The sequence below is a fragment of the Nicotiana tomentosiformis genome, chromosome 5 (assembly GCF_000390325.3).
Source record: "Nicotiana tomentosiformis chromosome 5, ASM39032v3, whole genome shotgun sequence".
NCBI lineage: Eukaryota > Viridiplantae > Streptophyta > Magnoliopsida > Solanales > Solanaceae > Nicotiana > Nicotiana tomentosiformis.
In genome coordinates, this window is record NC_090816.1 from 20,576,183 (window position 1) to 20,594,403 (window position 18,221).

The window sequence follows — 18,221 nt, forward strand, 5'->3', positions numbered from 1 at the left end:
GATCGCGCATTACAGCAGAGTTATGTGGAAATATGATCCTTTGTGTTAGATTCGTGTGTTATGGTTCTATGGTGTGTGATGGGTTTAAGCATTTCGTTTTGGGGGTACTTGTTGAGCTTGCGGGACGGTTCTCTAATTTGAGTCATTTTCCATGATTGAGTATATTTGGAATGTTGCTTATTAGTGCACGGATTGCACGGGTTGTGGCTTTAGATTGTATGGGTGTGTTATGTGACTAGAGTGGTCGTGTTGGATGAGATGAGGTCATTGGACCTAGAATGGATACTATCGGATTTGATTACAACATGTTTGGAAGGATAATATCGAAAGTCATCTTAGAATTTGCTATAGTTCTTGTTGAATGAGAGGGAATTCCATGACTAGTTGATCTGGTGAATGGTTATGAGTTTTGCATGTTCCTTTTATCAGCGGCAGTGTACGAAGGTTTTAGAGCGAGGATTTTTTTGATATGAGGTTTATTAGCGGTATTGGATTGTGATTAGAAATCATTGCTTCGAGTATTTGAGTTATGTGGTATATCATGCGACTGTATCTTGGGTTATGGTTGCAGCTTGATACAGCTTGTTCAGACTTATACAGTGTGTAGATGCAAGATTCTGATCTTATAAAAATTGTGGATGTTGGAAATTGGATTCTAAGGTTTATGGGCTAGGTTGAATTAAGGAACTACAGTTGTGTTGCGTTTTCGGGCCTATATGGGATAGGGTGACGTGAGATCACCCCCGGGTATGTGCATGGTAAGGTTATACGGCGGTTTGATGGCTTTGAGAATAACTCTGGACACGTTCGAGGACGAACGTATGTTTAAGTGGGGAAGGATGTAACGGCCCGACCGGTCGTTTTGAGTATTTGCACTTTGCTCGGTAGTTTACAAGCATGAGTAGCTCTGTATGATGTATTTTGACTTGTGTGAATCGTTGGTTTTGGTTTTCAGGTATTTCGGAATCGAATTGGAAGAATGGATTTCATTGTTAAAGCTTTAAATTAGGAGAGTTGACCAAGTTTGACATTTTAGCATTTGACCTCGAATTGGAATTTTGATGGTTCTGTTAGCTCCGTTGGGAGATTTTGGACTTAGGAGCGTGTCCGGATTGTGATTTGGAGGTCCGTGGTTGAATTTGACTCGAAGTGGCGAAAGTTCAAATTTTGGAAAGTTTGACCGGGAGTAGAGTTTTTGATATCGGGGTCGGATTCTGATTCCGGAAGTTAGAGCAGGTCTGTAATGTCGAATGTGACTTGTGTACAAAATTTGAGGTCAATCGGACGTGATTTGATATGTTTCCGCATCGGTTGTGGAAGTTGAAGTTTCAAAGTTCAATGATTTCGAATTGAGGTATAATTCGTCGTTTCGATGTTGTTATGTGTGTTTTGAGGCCTCGAGTAGGTCAGTGTTATGTTATAGGACTTGTTGGTATATTTGAACGTGGTCCCAAGGGGCTTGGGCATGTTTCAGTTTGATTTCGGAGCATTTTGGAAACTTTGGCTAAGGTTCATTGTTGTTGGTTCTAGTATAACCGCACATGCGGTTGGTTTGTGCTAGTGCGATGGTCGCAGAAGCAAGAAGAAGAGTCGCAGAAGAGAGAAGAGGCTGGGAGAGGAAGACGGCAGAAACAGATTTTTGTAGCGCACCTGCGTGCGGGCATATGAGGGATTTGGATCGCAGGTGCGTAAGGTTTAGCAGAAGCGGGATTTTATATCCGCAAGTGCGGAAGGGCCAGTCTCCATGTGCTTCGCAGAGGCGAGGCATCATCCTCAGAAGAGGAGGTCGTAGATGCGATATTTTAACAGCAAATGCGGAATAGGTGGGTAGAGTTATAGAAATCGAGGTTTTTGTTCTTTCTTCATATTTTGAGATGTGGGACTCGGATTAAGGCGATCTTTGAAGCAAATTTCATCACAAGGATTGGGGTAAATATTTTCTACTCATCTTTGATTACATTTCATGAATCTATCTTCATTTGTTTGACAATTGGTTGAGGAATTTTAAAGAGAAATTGAGGGTTTTGGCCTAAAGTTTTATAATATAGATTTTTGAGTTTTGAATATCGAATTGGAGTCAGAATTGAGTGAAACTCTAACAAGTGAGTTATCTGTGCAGCACGTAAGTTGTCCGTGCAGCACGTGAGTTGTCCGTGCAGCACATGAGTTGTCCGTGCAGCACGTAAGTTGTCCGTACAGCACGTTAGTTGTCCGTGCAGCACGTTAGTTGTCCGTGCGGATCCAGATATTGATATTATGGCACGTGAGTTGTTCATGTAACACGTGAGTTGTCTGTGCGGATTATAGCGCTTGGGCTGTAGGAGCCCCTCCGGAGTTTGCACACCCCCAGTGAGCGCGGTCGACTATAAATAGGGATCGGGCTGCATGCCGCAGCGGGTATAGTACAACGCTGAGTGTTTCAGTGTGCTGAGCATAGTGAGAGAGAATGCGCCACAGTGAGATTGAGTACTCTGAGAGTATGAGTATATGAGTTCATCATCGAGATGCATTGCATTTGATATGCGTACTTGAGATACATGCATAGAGGTGCATTTCCTTCTGCTTCCTAGTTTTGGAGGACATTTATGATTTTACATGTATCTTGACATATAGGCATAGAGAAGTACCTTCCTCATGTTATCTGAAAATGAAACTTCTTACTATTTGTTGAAAGGAGTTTTGAGAAAAATCACAGCGTTAAAACTTACTCGTATATTGGCTTTTCGGTAAAAGATTTGGATTTTTACTGAGATACTTGAAAAGAAATCCTATGTTTTTTCTGGAACTGTGAACAAACTGAGCCCTTTTATTTCTGAGATACTCGTTTGTTACTTGTACTATGATCTTATGAACTGTTGTGGAATATTGGTGTTGGACCCGACCCCTTTTTGTTAGCTCGTCACTACTTTCAACCTAAGGTTAGGTTTGTTACTTATTGAGTACATGGTGTCGGTTGTACTCATACTATATTTCTGCACGTTGCGTGCAGATATTAGTTGTTGATGTTGCGATGTTCGATGAGAGCTGGATTGAAGATATACCTATGTTCCGGTTGTAGCTGTCCCTTGTTCGTGGTAGATTTAGGTCTATGAAACTCTGTTTATGTACTTTTCAAACAAGACTATATATTTTATTCATTTCAGCTTTGTAAACTCTATTCTTAGAAGCTCATGATTTGTACTACCAGTTATTGGGAAATGTATAAGATTCAGATAATTCCTTTTGTTCAATTGTCTTATTAATATTAATGAAATTGGATGGTTATTAGTTGGCTTACCTAGCGGGTTGGGTTAGGTTCCATCACAACTAGTGGATTTGGGGTCGTGACATAGACTAAATGGACTTAGCATAATAGTAGCTACACACGGACTCTCGTCACCTCGTGCATACGTAGCCTCCATAAACCGACGCCCAACACTCCGAAACTAGTCAAAAATTGAGAAATTCCATAAATATATATTCAAATACTCATTATAATCCTATTTACAACAATTCCCAACTCCATTCGAAAAGTAGATAAAAACCACCCTCAGGCCCATGTGCCCGGATTCCGAAAATTTTCTAAAATAAACTTTAGCCATAACCACACAAACTCTAATATATAATCTATTTCCAATTAAATGCCCAAATTCGTGGTCAAAATCCAAAAATACCAAATTCTAGGTTTTCTACCAAAACCCCACAATTTCTACCAATTTCCATGCTTAAATCCTTATACAAATCATATATTTAACTTGCAATAGGTGGGAATCACTTACCTTGTATTGCTTGATGAAAATCCCTCCTTAAAGCTCTCCAAAATCGCCTCAACGAAGTGGAAAATGAGAGAAGAGCCAAATCTCGCTCTTTAAAACAATCTGCCCAACGACCTCTCGTAGCGACCTCAGCCTAGGTCCCTTGACCGCTTCTGCGGTTCCGTAGGTGTGGCCACATTACCGCTTCTGTGGTCCTCCTTCATACCCCTCAACTCCGCATCTACGGCCCTCAACCCCACATGCACAGGTGCGGTCCTTCTTTTGTGGAACTCTACCGCATTTGCTGTCCTAGCCTTCCCCATACTAAGCCACTTCTGTGACCCTCATAGCCACTTCGGTGGCTCCGCACTTGTGGCCCTAACCTCGCAGGTGTGGTTACACCAGAAGACAGCAGCCTCAGCACCTTCATAAGGCCAAATTCAATTTACTAACCCTCCGGAATCCACCTGAGGCCCCCTAGGACCTTAACTAATTATACCAACACATCCCAAATCACATTACAAACTTAGTCGAGCCTCCAAATCGCATCAAACATCATCGAAATCATGAATCGCAACCTAATTCAAGCTTAATGAACTTTAGAACTTCAAACTTCTACGCTCGATACTGAAACCTATCAAATCACGCCCGATTGACCTCAAATTTTACACACATGTCACATTCAACATTACGGACCTAATCCAACTTCCGGAATTGGAATTCGGCCCGATATCAAAAAGTCCACTCTAGGTCAAACTCTCCAAAAACCTTCAAATTTCTAACTTCCGCCAAATGACCTACGGACCTCCAAATCCACTTCCGTAGTCGCTCCCAATACCAGAATCACTATACGGATCGATGCCAAGACTCAGAATTCCAAACGGAGATCGATAACATTGAAATGCACCCAAACCCAAATTTACGAAATCCTTCCAAAATGCCAACTTTCACAATAGGTGCCGAAACGCTCCCGGGTCATCCAAAACCTGATACGGACATACTCCCAAGTCCAAACTCATCATACAAACCTGTTGGAACCTTCCAATCCCGATTCTGAGGTCGTTTACTCAAAAATCAAACCTTAGTCAATTCTTCCAACTTAAGGCTTCCGAAATTAGAAATTGCTTTCCAAATCAACTCTGAACTTCCTGAAATTCAATTCCGACCATGCACACAAGTCATTATACCTGAAGTAAAGCTACTGAAGGCCTCAAATCACCAAACGACGTGCTGGATCTCAAAATGACCGGTTGGGTCGTTACACGAATAAACGTGTGAGTTGTAATTTCTTTAATAAAAACCTTTCAATGAAACATATATATCACGGAAACATGTTGTAAGGGGACTTAAATAATTCGATGACTAATCATGAACTTGTGAAGTCTCTACGATAGCAAGTCTAGTCTCAAGTAGTAATGTAAAACAGAGGAATTTAATAAGCGAGAGACTGCTCAAATAGTACAGCTATAGCATGATGTGAACCTAAGCTTACCCGGACAATAACATGAATGTAGCTAAGTATGGGCTCTCATCATATCGCGCATACGTAGACCCCACAACAAGTAGCACACATCAATATACAATACCTGAGGATAATTTCCCCCTCACAGAGTTAGATAAGAGACTTACCTCGCTCCGAAGTTCCTTAACCGACTCCAACGCTGCTCTAACACCTCAAACCGGTGCGCGTCGCTCCAAAACAATTCAAACAATGTAAAAACCAATAATAATATACTCTAATACTTATAACAAATCAATTTAGACAAATTCCCAACTCCGCTTGAAAAATCAATAAAGCAACCCTCGGGCCCACGTGCTCGAATTTTGAAAATTTTTAAAGATGAACTTTACCCATAATACCACGAACTCAAATATATAATTTACTCCCAATTCCATGTCCAATTTTGTGGTCAAAATCCAAAAAAACCAATTTCTAGGGATTTCATCATCTATGTCAAGGTAAGTTATTCCCACCTATTGTCAGATCAAAATTCAGTGCTTTTAATGCCCAATAAACTTTGTGTTCTAATTCAAGGGGCAAATGGAAAGTTTTTCCAAAGATTAATCTATATGGGGATGTTCCAATTAGCATTTTAAATGTTGTTCGGTATGCCCATAATGCATCATATAATTTTAAATTCTAGTGTTTTCTTAAGATTCCAACCATTTTTTCAAGAATTCTTTTCAGCTCGCGGTTGGATAACTCTACTTGTCCTTGAGTTTGAGCATGATATGGTGTTCCTAGTTTGTGAGTCACGCTATATTTTGATAGCAAAGCAGAAAATTGTCCCCATAATTAGGAATTATCTCAAATTACTTATAATACTACTAACGTTTAACACACTTTGTACACCTTTCTATCATGGTCATGTAGTACCTTGTATGGCACTAGTCTATAAATACCGGGTATTGTAGCTCAGACCGTATTTTATCCCAAATTGACAAACTTCAACGAAACTTAATTTCTTCGATTTGCTTACGCTCTCACCTTCACGAATTTACTTATCCCTTGTTTGAAATAGCATAATACTTATAATCCCAAAATAATCTCATTCCCGAGCTTTCATCAATTTATTTATGGCGTACTTTCACGTACAAAAATATAAGGTGTACCATCATTTTCCCATTTGGAACATTCGTCCTCCAATGTTGACTGATGCACTTATTATTTTCATAACCTATGTCTTCTGAATACTCTAGTACTCTCCTTGCCATCTAGGCAACTGTTCTGTGAATAATTCCAAAGGCCAGGGCATTCCCCCCTTTAGGCCTATTTTCTCACACCACGATTTGTGGTCGGAATCCTTCCAATCTCGTTACTGTTGCTACCTTTTTATCATGCAGCTTGTACGACTTTTTCCTTGTATGTGTGCTTATGCGACTCTTCTCTCCTTTTTCCTCCAGCTTTTATACAATCTCTAGGCTTCACTTTGTAAACATATATTGAGTTATGACAAGCTGTCCCTCTGGGTGTCTATAGGTATACTTGAAGTTCTTCGCTCGGTACTTTTTTGAACTTACAAATATTGCTATATCTTGTTTCATAGCTTTGGTTATCTCTCCTTATGGCTTTACTACATCTAGGTAGGTTAGTATACCATCACTCTTACTTCGATTTATTGTTACTGAGGTCTGCTTCCAAACTCCATGTTACTCTCGTTGCTTATCCTAAATGTCTAAATCTAAGTCTTTTTAATGCTTCTTCATTACTGTTCATCTAAAGACTGATGGCCTAATCTCATCTTGTACTTTGCAGCTTTTGCCAATCCATTGTTGATTTACCTCAATGTTTATCTACAATCTTCCATTAATAACTTGAAACTTCTTACGTAATATATTGCCACTAGGGCTTACGCTACATCGTGGAACATTTGAAGTGATTTTCCTGATCCACCTGAGGGCGATATTGTACTTCCATAACCCTATTTCATATCATAGTCATCTCAATGCGATTCACCTTAAGTGGGTATTTTAATCTTGTACAATTCATGAACTCATTACTCAATCAAATGCCCAAACATCATCCTTTATCTATCACAATTACACCCTTATTTTACTACCAGGGCAGCATTGTATCCTTTCTAAATGCTACTAGTCTTAGACTGCTTTGAGTTTATTCAAGCTATACTGAGCTTTCTATAACTTAAAGAAACCATTAGCTCTCTTGTTTTCATGGGCTTAATCCTGAGGACTTTACCATTCTCGTCACTTTCTCACTCGCCCTTTCTTACCCATACTTCTATCTTTTAGAACCTTGTCGCTTTACAATACAATAGCTTGCGACCTACACATATCTGTTTATATTATTCGCAACCCTCCTTCAACTTGCTTGCACCATAGATTTCCTTGTGTTATTCTGGAACATCAAGAGAGACATCACATCATCTCTAACTCTTATTTTACTCTCTTAACTAGACCTCTCGATACCTAGAAACCATAGGTTGCAAGATATGCCACTGACAATGTCGCTATCATTCCTGGATATTGAATCCCCGCACTTCTAGCCTTCTATCCGAAGTATGGAGTATTCACAACCTTCTGCCTTTGAGTATCTCGTACGTTATTCACCTTTACCTTGTTCATCAGTCCATACTGATTTCTATTACTCTGGGGTCTCTAACTTTTCCTTCTGGTAGTCGCATTGGAATCACAAACTTATTTATCGAAATGAGGATATGAATTTATGGCCTATACTCTTTTTTGTCTTAAGGAATGTCACCTCTCGTCTTTTCCTTCACTTGACTATAGACTCTGTAATACTATCATCTTTTGATCTACCGTTGTCATCCATGTATCATATCTTACTCATAATGCTTCATTAACTCTTTTCTTATTTCCCGCTAACATTTATGTCTATCACTTTATTCTGAAAACTCGAACAAGATGTTCTTTTGTTCTTAGCTCCCCTTTGCTCCATCTCGTGGCTCTTCAGGTTGCTTAACTTTCTCGCTCTACTAGGGCCGCGAGCCACACTAAGGTAATATTTATCCCTTACATAAGGTAAGAGATCTCTTAGATTCTTAGCATCACTCTTTGAATAAGGTAAGAGATCTCTTAAAGTTATATGTTGTGGGGCCCACTATGTGATGACTTGGCCACAAAGACTCCTCCAATCTTGCCACCTTATCTCAAGACTGACTTAGTCACACTAGGCTTAATTAAGCCTTTTATGCTTGCTTCCACGTTGAGGGAGGGTTGTCCCCCTTAAGCTTTATCCAAAAATTCCAATTACAAATTAATCTCCCACTGAAAAATCCATAATTATCCAATTATCCCACAATTAGGAATTATCTCAAATTACTTATAATACTACTCACTTTTAACACACTTTGTACACCTTACTATCATGGTCATGTAGTACTTTGTATGGAACTAGTCCATAAATATCGAATATTGTAGCTCGGACCGTATTTTATCCCAAATTGATAAATTTCGACGAAACTTATTTTCTTCGAGTTGCTTACCATCTCCCCTTCACGAATTTACTTATCCCTTGTTTGAAATAGCATAATACTTATAATCCCAAAATAATCTTATTCCCGAGCTTTTATCAATTTATTTATGACGTACTTTCACGTACGAAAATATGGGGTGTAACAGATTGCAATGGCATCTCATCTCTCTTAGTGATATTACCTGTTCTCTGACACCTGTCACATTGTGTAATATATGCTCGAGCATCTTTAAAGAGTGTCGGCCAAAAACAAGCTGGCTTCTAAAACTTTAAAAGTCATTCGATTTGCTGCACAATGGCCTCCAATTGCTCCATCATGGCAGTGATACAGAATCTTGTTCATCTCTTCTTCAGGTACATACCTTCTAATAATATTATCTGCATAATTTTTAAACAAGTAAGGTTCATTCCACAGATAATACTTTGCATCAGATATAAATTTTTTTCTTTGTTGGTAAGAGAGATCTTGGGGGTATCCACTTTCCAACCAAGTAATTCGCGATATCTGCAAACCAGGGTGGTTGAGTTGTCGACTGAAAAAATATGTTCACCAGGAAACTCTTCTTTTATCTCACTACACTCACAAGGAGGATTTTCTAATCTAGACAAATGATCAACTACCTGGTTCTCTGTCCCCTTTTTATCTTTTATCTCAAGGTCAAATTCCTGTAAAAGTAAAATCCATCTTAACAATCTAGGTCGAGCATCTTTCTTTGCTAAGAGGTATTTTAAAGCTGCATGATCAGTAAAAATAATGACCTTGGTTCCTATCAAATAAGATTGAAACTTATCAAAAGCAAATACTACTGCTAGTAACTTTTTTTCTATTGTGGCATAATTTAGTTGAGCCTCATTCATTGTTTTACTAGCATAGTAAATAAGACGAAAGATCTTATCCTTTCTCTAGCCTAAAACTGCTCCAACTGATGTATCACTAGCATCACACATGACCTCAAAAGGCTGATTCCAGTCTGGGGACACAACTACAGGGGCGGTTGTTAAATTTTCCTTAAGGGTCTCAAATGCTTTCAAACAATCACCTGAAAAATCAAACTTAATGTCTTTCATCAAAAGGTTAGTCAGTGGTTTTGAAATCATCGAAAAGTCTTTTATGAATCGTCTATAAAAACCTGCATGACCTAGAAAGCTTCTAATGCCTTTAACAGTTCTAGGAGAGGGCAATCCTGCTATAAGATCAATTTTAGCCTTACCAATTTCTATCCCTTTAGCAGTGATTTTATGTCCTAAAATAATTCCCTCAATAACCATAAAATAACATTTTTTCCAATTAAGAATCAAGTTTGTCTCCTCACATCTCTTAAGAACTAAGGTCAAATGATGAAGACAATCTTCAAATATTTTGCCAAAGAGTGTAAAATCATCCATAAAAATTTTAAGAAACTTTTTAGTCATGTCAAAAATAATTATTGACATGCAACGCTGAAATGTAGCAGGGGCGTTGCACACACCAAATGTCTTTCTCCTATAGGAAGTCGTATATTGATCTTTTGGTACAATTGGTATCTGGTTATACCCTGAATAACCATCAAGAAAATAGTAAAAAACCATATCCTGCAATTCTTTCCAACATTTGATCAATAAACGGTAAATGAAAATGATCTTTTCTAGTAGCATCATTGAGTCGTCTGTAATCAATACAGACTCTCCATCCCGTGATAGTCCTGGTAGGTATGAGTTCATTACTTTAATTTTTTATAACAGTCATACCTCCTTTCTTTGGTACTACCTGGACAGGGCTTACCCAAGAGCTGTCTGAAATTGGGTAAATGATATATGCCGCTAAAATATTTACAATTTATTTTTTCACCACTTCCTGTATTGCTGGATTCAATCTCCTTTAGGGCTGGACTATTGGCTTGTAGCTATCCTCCATGAGGATTATGTAATGCCTTTGATATCTTCTACAGTCCACCCAAAGGCTTATTTGTGTGCTTTCAATACTTTAATCAATTTTTCTTCTTGTCCTATAGTAAGAGAAGATGAAATAATTACTGGAAATAATTCTTTCTCAAGGTAAATATATTTTAAATGAGATGGGAGAATTTTGAGTTCAATTTTTTGGTTGAACTTGTTCTGTTTGCATCTCCTCATCTTTAGAATCTGTTTCTAATATTTCAGTTTCTCTTCTGATGATAAGATCATCATCCTGTGTGGTGCCAGATTTGGCCAAATATCTTTTCATTGAGTCTGGAATTAATTGATCATCTTTGAATTCATCTATAAGATAACTAATAATGTCAATTTAAAAATACGAAGATGATGCATCATCTCCTGAAAACCTTAGTATCTTTTGCATATCAAAAATGACTATTTCTTCAACAACTTTCAAAATTAGTTGTTCTTGATGGACATTTATGATTGTTCTACCTGTAGCAAGAAGAGGTCTACCCAAAATTTTTGGTTCATCAAGATATTCTTTCATTTAAAGTATTATGAAATCCACAGGAAAAACAAACTTATCTACTCTTACAAGTATATTTTCAATTATTCCCTTAGGTGTCTTAGTACTTTGATCTGCAAACTAAAGAGAAACACCAATATCTTTCATTTCACCGAGATTCAATTTTCTAAAGATAGAAAATGGCATCAAATTTATTGAAGCTCCAGACTCACAAAATGCTTTTTCAAAATATACTCCTCCCAAAGTACATGGAATTTTAAAATTGTTTGGGTCACCAAGTTTTTGTGGTAGATTATTTTGAAATATAGCACTGCATTTTTTAGTAAGCATTACCACAGAAACTTCTTCCAACTTTCCTTTGCTTGACAAAATTTCTTTTAAAAATTTGGCATATGAAGGCATTTACAATAAAGCATCAGTGAATGGAATATTGATGTGAATCTGTTTTAAAATCTCCCAATAATTTACAAATTGACTATCAAGCTTTTTCTTTTCATTTTTTTGTGGAAAAGGAATTGTCACAGGGAGAGGAGTCAATTTTTCAATATTCTTTTCTTATTTTTTCTTGACTTCTTTCTCCTCTGATGGTTCAGATGGTTTTTCAACATTCTTACCATTGTCTACCTATTGTTCTGGTTGGTTCTTTTCTTGCCTGTCTCCATAAGATTCATCAAGTTCCTTACCTGAACGTAAGGTGATATCCTTAAGGTGCTCTTTTGGGTTTTTCTCTATATTGCTTAGTAAGGGACCTTGAATCTTTTCTGATACAAGAGCTGCTAGCTGGCTGAGCTGAATTTCCATATTTTTGAGGGATGGATTTTGGCTCTCCATCTTTTCATCAGTGACCTTAATGTACTTGTACAAAAGGTCATCAAGACTAGGGTGGGCTTGTTGAGGCCTTTGTTGATATGGAGTTACTTGCTGATAAGGTCTGAAGTTTGATTGACCATGGTTTGGATTTTAGTATCCGGGTGGACCCCGTGTTTGTTGCTTCTAGAAGCTTTAAGAGTTCACAACACCATTTGGATTTCTCCATTGAACACCTGGATGTTCTTGTGCCATTGGATTTCCAAAAGGATATTGCTTGTAACAGATCACATTGACATGTTTATCATTGTGACTGGTTTCTTGACATTCATGGTTCTGATGATTTCCTCCACACATGTCACAAGCCTCAGGCTGGCTTGGTTGTTGTGTATACACCTGAAAAGATTCAAACTTTTGTGCCAAAGAAACAATTTATTGTGTTAGCGCATTTAAAGTGTCTGTCTAATTTACTGTAGCAGCCATCTCGATGATTACATGCTCAGATGGCCATTGGATGGCATTCTCAAAATTTTCATTCAATAATAGCAATGCTTCCTCTGTGGTTTTTCCCATTAAAGAACCTCCTACAGTTGCATCTATCACATTTCTAGAAGAGGGTTTTAACTTGTGATAAAATAATATACAACTTCATATGTTCAGGAATATCATGATGTGGGCATTTTCTTAACATTGCCTTTAATCTTTCCGAAGCTTGATATACTGACTCAGTGTCAGTCTGCAAGAAATTAGATATGTCTTGTCTTAACTTTGTGATTTTAGCAGGGAAAAAATATTTGTTTAAAAATGTTTGAGTCATATGATCCCATGTTGTAATAGATCCTTGAGGCAAACTTTGCAACCAAGTCTTGGTGTCTCCTTTTAAAGAAACAGAAAATAACCTTAACTTGATTACTTTAGGAGATACTCCATTATACTTAGCAGTTTAAACAAGTTCCAGAAAATCAATTAAATGATTGTGTGGATCTTCACTTGAATCTCTGGTGAAGATACAAGATTGTGGAATTGTTTGAATTAGGTCGGTCCTGATTTCAAAGTTGTTGGCTGCCACTAGAGGTTTCCTGACACTAGATTCACAGTTGAAGTGGTCTGGTCTAGCATAATCCCTTAAAATTCTGTTTGCTGGCCTTGGCGCCACTTCATTAAATTGATCCTCTTGGCCAGACGAGGGAAACTCACACCTATGAGGCTTTTTCCGCAGGTGCGAAAATGCTGCTTGGCAGAATGGGTTAAAAATCGGGGCTCAGCCATTTTTGAGCCCATTTTCTCCATTCTTAGGCGATTTTTGAGCTTTTTGAGAGAGGATTTCAACTAGCAACTTGGAGGTAAGTTAATTCTACACACTTTTAGTTAAATACATAGATTATAACCTGTAAATCTTGAAAATTAAGGGTTTAGATTAAAAAAAAACCTAGGTTTTGACAAAAATGAGATTTTAACAACAAAAATGGTCATGGAATTGGATGGAAATTATATATTTGACTTTTTGAGGTGGAGGCCAGCCAGTTGGTGCTCCAGCTCGGTTCTATGCTTTTTCGGCCAGACCAGATGCAGAGGCCTCAGATGCAGTGATTACATGTATTATTTCTGTTTGCGGCAAAGATGCCTCCGTATTATTTGATCCAGGATCCACGTATTCATATGTGTCCTCTCTATTTGCTCATTTCCTGGGTGTTTCTCGAGAGTCCTTGAGTACTCATGTTTATGTGTATGCTCCCGTGGGTGATTCTGTTGTTGCGAATCAGATCTATCGGTCATGTGTTGTTACATTCTATGGTTGTAAGACTAGAGCAGATCTTCGGCTGCTTGATATGACCAACTTCGAGATTATCCTGGGCATGTACTGGCTATCCCCATATCATGTCGTCCTAAATTTCCATGCTAAGACTGTTACTTTGGCAATGCCGAAATTTCCTAGGTTGGAGTGGAAGGGTTCGTCTGTCAGCGCATCCAATCATGTTATTTCCTTTATAAAAACTCGACATATGGTCAAGAAGGGTTGTTTGGCTTATCTAGCCTATGTCCAGGATACTACTGCAGAAACTCCGACTATTGATTCAGTGCCTATGGATCGAGAGTTCTTCGATGTATTTCCTTCAGATCTTCCAGGCATGCCACAGATCGTGATATTTATTTTTGTATTGACTTGGCTCCAGATACCCATCCTATATCTATCCTACTGTATTGCATGGCTCCTAAAGAATTAAATGAATTGAAAGAACAGCTTGGGGAGTTACTAGCAAAAGGGTTCGTCAGACCGAGTGTATCGCCTTGAGGTGCACCAGTGTTATTTGTGAAGAAGAATGATGAAACTATGCGAATGTGTATTGACTATCACCAACTGAACAAAGTCACCATTAAGAACAAGTACCCGTTGCCGCATATTGATGATCTATTTGACCAGTTGCAGGGTGATAGGTTGTTTTCTAAGATCGACTTGATGTCGGGGTATCATCAATTGAAGATTCGGGATTTGGATGTTCCGAAAACTTCTTTCTGGACTAGATACGGTCATTATGAGTCTTGAAAATTAATTTGTACAATAATATTAATAGGGAGTCATGCTTGTTAGGCTTATCTGATAATTCTTGTATATTTTCTATGCATATTCAGCCATTTTTGTGCTGTAAACATTGAGTTTTAACCTATGAGATGAGTGCCCAGGTGGCGCTAAACGTGACTCATTAATCTGAGTAGGTAATCATGAGGTCTTCATGCCTCACATTCTATTCTCAGTGTTGTGAAAATTCGAAATGAGGTGGTGGTTACTATGAGATTAATTGATAATGCTGGAATTAATTATGAACAGCTTTTAAGATCGGAGATGTGGTGATGAGCATACATATGATGTGCTTCATGTCCTGATATCATAATGATAATGTAGTGTTTGTAATGCTGAGATTGGTGCTATTGATATATACCTTGTGGTATTTTGTTGGGTTGTGAATGTGTTGTTAGGAGTTGTTTTGGAGTTACTCTAGCAGGTGGATAGGCCCGTTTACAGGAGAGACTCTGCCGAAATTTCTGAAAACTTTGGGAGTTAGTAAAATTTGGAGGATTGAGATTTGCAAAGGAAGAGATAAATTATGTTATGTGTTTGAGGGTGAATGATCTTAAGCGGGGGGGGAATGTAACACCCCAGAAAATTTTTGATGCACTTTAGCACTATCAAGAAAGTTGATGTGTGCATAGGCACGAGTTGCTATAGCCAGTTGGGACTAATACCGTGCGTTGTTGTAAAAATCGGGCATTTTGGAAATGATTGGAGAGTTAGGGATTTTGCTTTAAAGATTATAAGAATGGAGAAAAGAAATAATCTCAAATGAGATGGTGTTGTCGGGCTTATCTTAAATGCGGTAATATGGGATCAACCATGATTATATGTGTAAAAGTAAAATCATCAATTTGGTAACCTCAGAATAATTCTTAGTCGTTCGAGGACGAACATTTATTTAAGAGGTGGAGAATGTAACGACCCGACTTATCGTTTTAAGAATTAATGCCCCGTTAAGTGACTTAAGGTCTCAAGCAGCCTCGCAATATGTATAATGATCCGCATGTGTGGTCGAGTTTGATTTACGGATGATTCGGAGTGATTTGGGACACTTAGTCCCTAAAATAGAAATTTAAGTCTTAAGATTTTGACCGTAGTCGGAACTGTGTGAAGACGACTCCGGAATGGAGTTCCATCGGTTCCTTTAGCTCCGATGGGTGATTTTGGACATAGGAGTGTGTACGGACTGTGAATCTGAGGTTTGTAGAAAATTTAGGCTTGAAATGGCGAAAGTCAAATTTTTGGAGTTTTGGACCGGAAGTGGACTTTTTGATATCGGGGTCGGAATGCGATCTTGAGAGTTGGAACAGCTCTGTTATATTATTTGGGACTTGCCTACAAAATTTGACATCATTCCGGGTTAGTTTGATAGGTTTCGGCACGAGTTTTAGAAGTTAGAAGATTTGAGAAGTTCTTAAGTTCGGTTCATGGTACAATTCGTATTTTCGGCTTTGTTCGATGTGATTTGAGACCTCGAGCGAGTTCGTGTTAGGTTATAGAAATTGTTTATATGTTTAGACGGGGTCCTGGGTGCCTCGAGTGTGTTTCGGGGTAGTTTCGGATCATTTTGGGCTGATTCGGAACTGCTGTATTTGGTATCTAACTTCCTTCTTCACGAACGCGAAGAGGAATTTAAGTGGCTGTTGGTTTGGCCTTCGCGAATGCGAAGCAGTGGATGTGAATGCGAAGAAGGAGCTGGGAAAGCCTTCGCGAATGCGGCCAAGGCAATGCGAACGCGAAGAAGGAAGGAAGAATTGGGCTTGAGGTCGTTTGGCCTTCGCGAATGCGAAGGAGCAGGCCAGCTGGTCATCGCGAACGCGACGAGGAAATGTTGAGGCAGGAGCAGTTGGCTTTCGCGAATGTGAAGCAATGGTCGTGAACGCGAAGAGGAAATGTTGGGGCAAGAACAGTTGGCCTTCGTGAACGCAAAGCAATGGTCGCGAACGCAAAGAAGGCATATCTAGACAGAATTAAAAGTCCCAAAAACGAGAGTTTGAGTTCATAACTCAAAATCAAATTGGGAGCTCAGTAGAAGGCGATTTTTGGAGAGATTCTTGCGTGGTGTTTGGGATAAGTGATTCTTATCCAGTTTTGATTAATTTCCATGATTATGCCTTTGAAGCCATCATTTAATTCAGATTTAAATGGAAGAAATCAAGATTTTTACAAAAGTTTTCAAAAATAAAAATTTAAGATTTGGAGGTCGAGTTGTTATTAGAATTCGATAAAATTGGTATGGTTGAACTCGTATCGGAATGGGTGTTCGAATTTTATGAAAATTATGTCGGGTTCCGAGAGGCGAGCCCCGCATTGACTTTTGTTGACTTTTTGGAATAAATATTTAAGTCGACGCATTATTATCCGAAATTATTTCCGATGAATTTTAATGAAGTTATACAAACTATTTGGATAGATTTGAGCTGTCCGGAGGTCAATTCAAGTAAGAAGGCTATTTTGAAATATCGGCCTAGCTTCAAAAAGGTAAGTGTCTTACTTAACCTCGAGTTGGGGAATTACCCCTTAGGCATCAAGTCTTATGTGTCATTTGTGAAAAGTGAAAGGCCGTGTACGCGAGGTGACGAGTACGTACTCGGGCTGATATGTGTAAATGTTATTGGATTAAAGTTTTAGGCATTATTGTGTAGTAAATTGAGAAATTGTGGATAATTATTAAATCATCTGTTTGCCATGCCTAAATCCTTGTTGTTGAATATTTGTTTTTATATGACAATTTGATGTAATTGTTACTTGAAATATTTATGAAATTTCGTGATAATTGTTGGTTTAATATTTCTTGGAAATTAATTTCAGTATGAATTTTCCCTATGCAAATGATTAATTAAATGAACTTATGAAGAAGTGTTAATATAATTATCTAAATCTGATTCAATGAAGGCGTGATCTATGTTGATTATTTTTCTATCTCTGTTGATTGTTTTTGAGGTTTTATATATATATTGTGTGGGCCTTGGGCTATTGGTTGTGAAAGTAATTGATTTTGTTATATCCTTGGAATTTGCTGTGGTCATTGGGCAAACTGTAATGTGAATTGATTTTGTTATGTTGTCGTGATAATTTGCCGTGTAAATTATTGTATTGTGTGAGTTATTATTTTGAGGAGATAAGGGGGGCATTTCACCGTTGATATTATGAGGGTATAAGGATGGCATTTCACTGTTGTTGTATTTGTTGGAATATTGTCTGGGCGGAGCCATAAGGGCGGCAATAAGAGCGATAAGGGTGGCAATAAGAGTGATAAGGGTGGCTATTGATATTGTTTGGGCTGAGAGATAAGGGTGACTATAGGAGCGATTAGGGCGGCTATTGTCAGGGACGATACGTGATGATGTGGAGTTGTGGTGTTGGTGATTTTCATGCGATAGTATGATTTTCTTCTGTTTATTTTTATACTTTGTGCAAATTGTCTTGTTGTTGGTAAATTGATAATAATCTGATTTATGTTAAAATTGGGAGCCTGTAGCTATTGCCAGGCGGATTATAAAATGAAATGTGGGCATGAGGTGTTGTGAGTAAATAATGAGGATATTGGCACGTGAATTGTCCGTGCAGTTGTGATATGAAATAAGGGCACGAGGTGTTGGGGAAATAATATGATTTAATGATGGGCACGAAGTGCCATGGAAATATAAAAAATGGGCTGAGACCCGTGTTTACGAAAAATATGAAAGTGGGTTGAGACTCGTATAATTTATGATTTTGAAATGAGGTATC

General features: G+C 38.3%; 1 non-coding gene across 1 annotated transcript; it reads left to right on the forward strand.

Annotated features, from left to right (window-relative positions):
• The first annotated feature begins 12,579 nt into the window (after positions 1-12,579).
• Positions 12,580-12,686, forward strand: LOC117279654 (small nucleolar RNA R71). Its single transcript, XR_004510058.1, has one exon. It is a non-coding gene; the product is annotated as a small nucleolar RNA R71 (small nucleolar RNA).
• Positions 12,687-18,221: the final 5,535 nt, after the last annotated feature.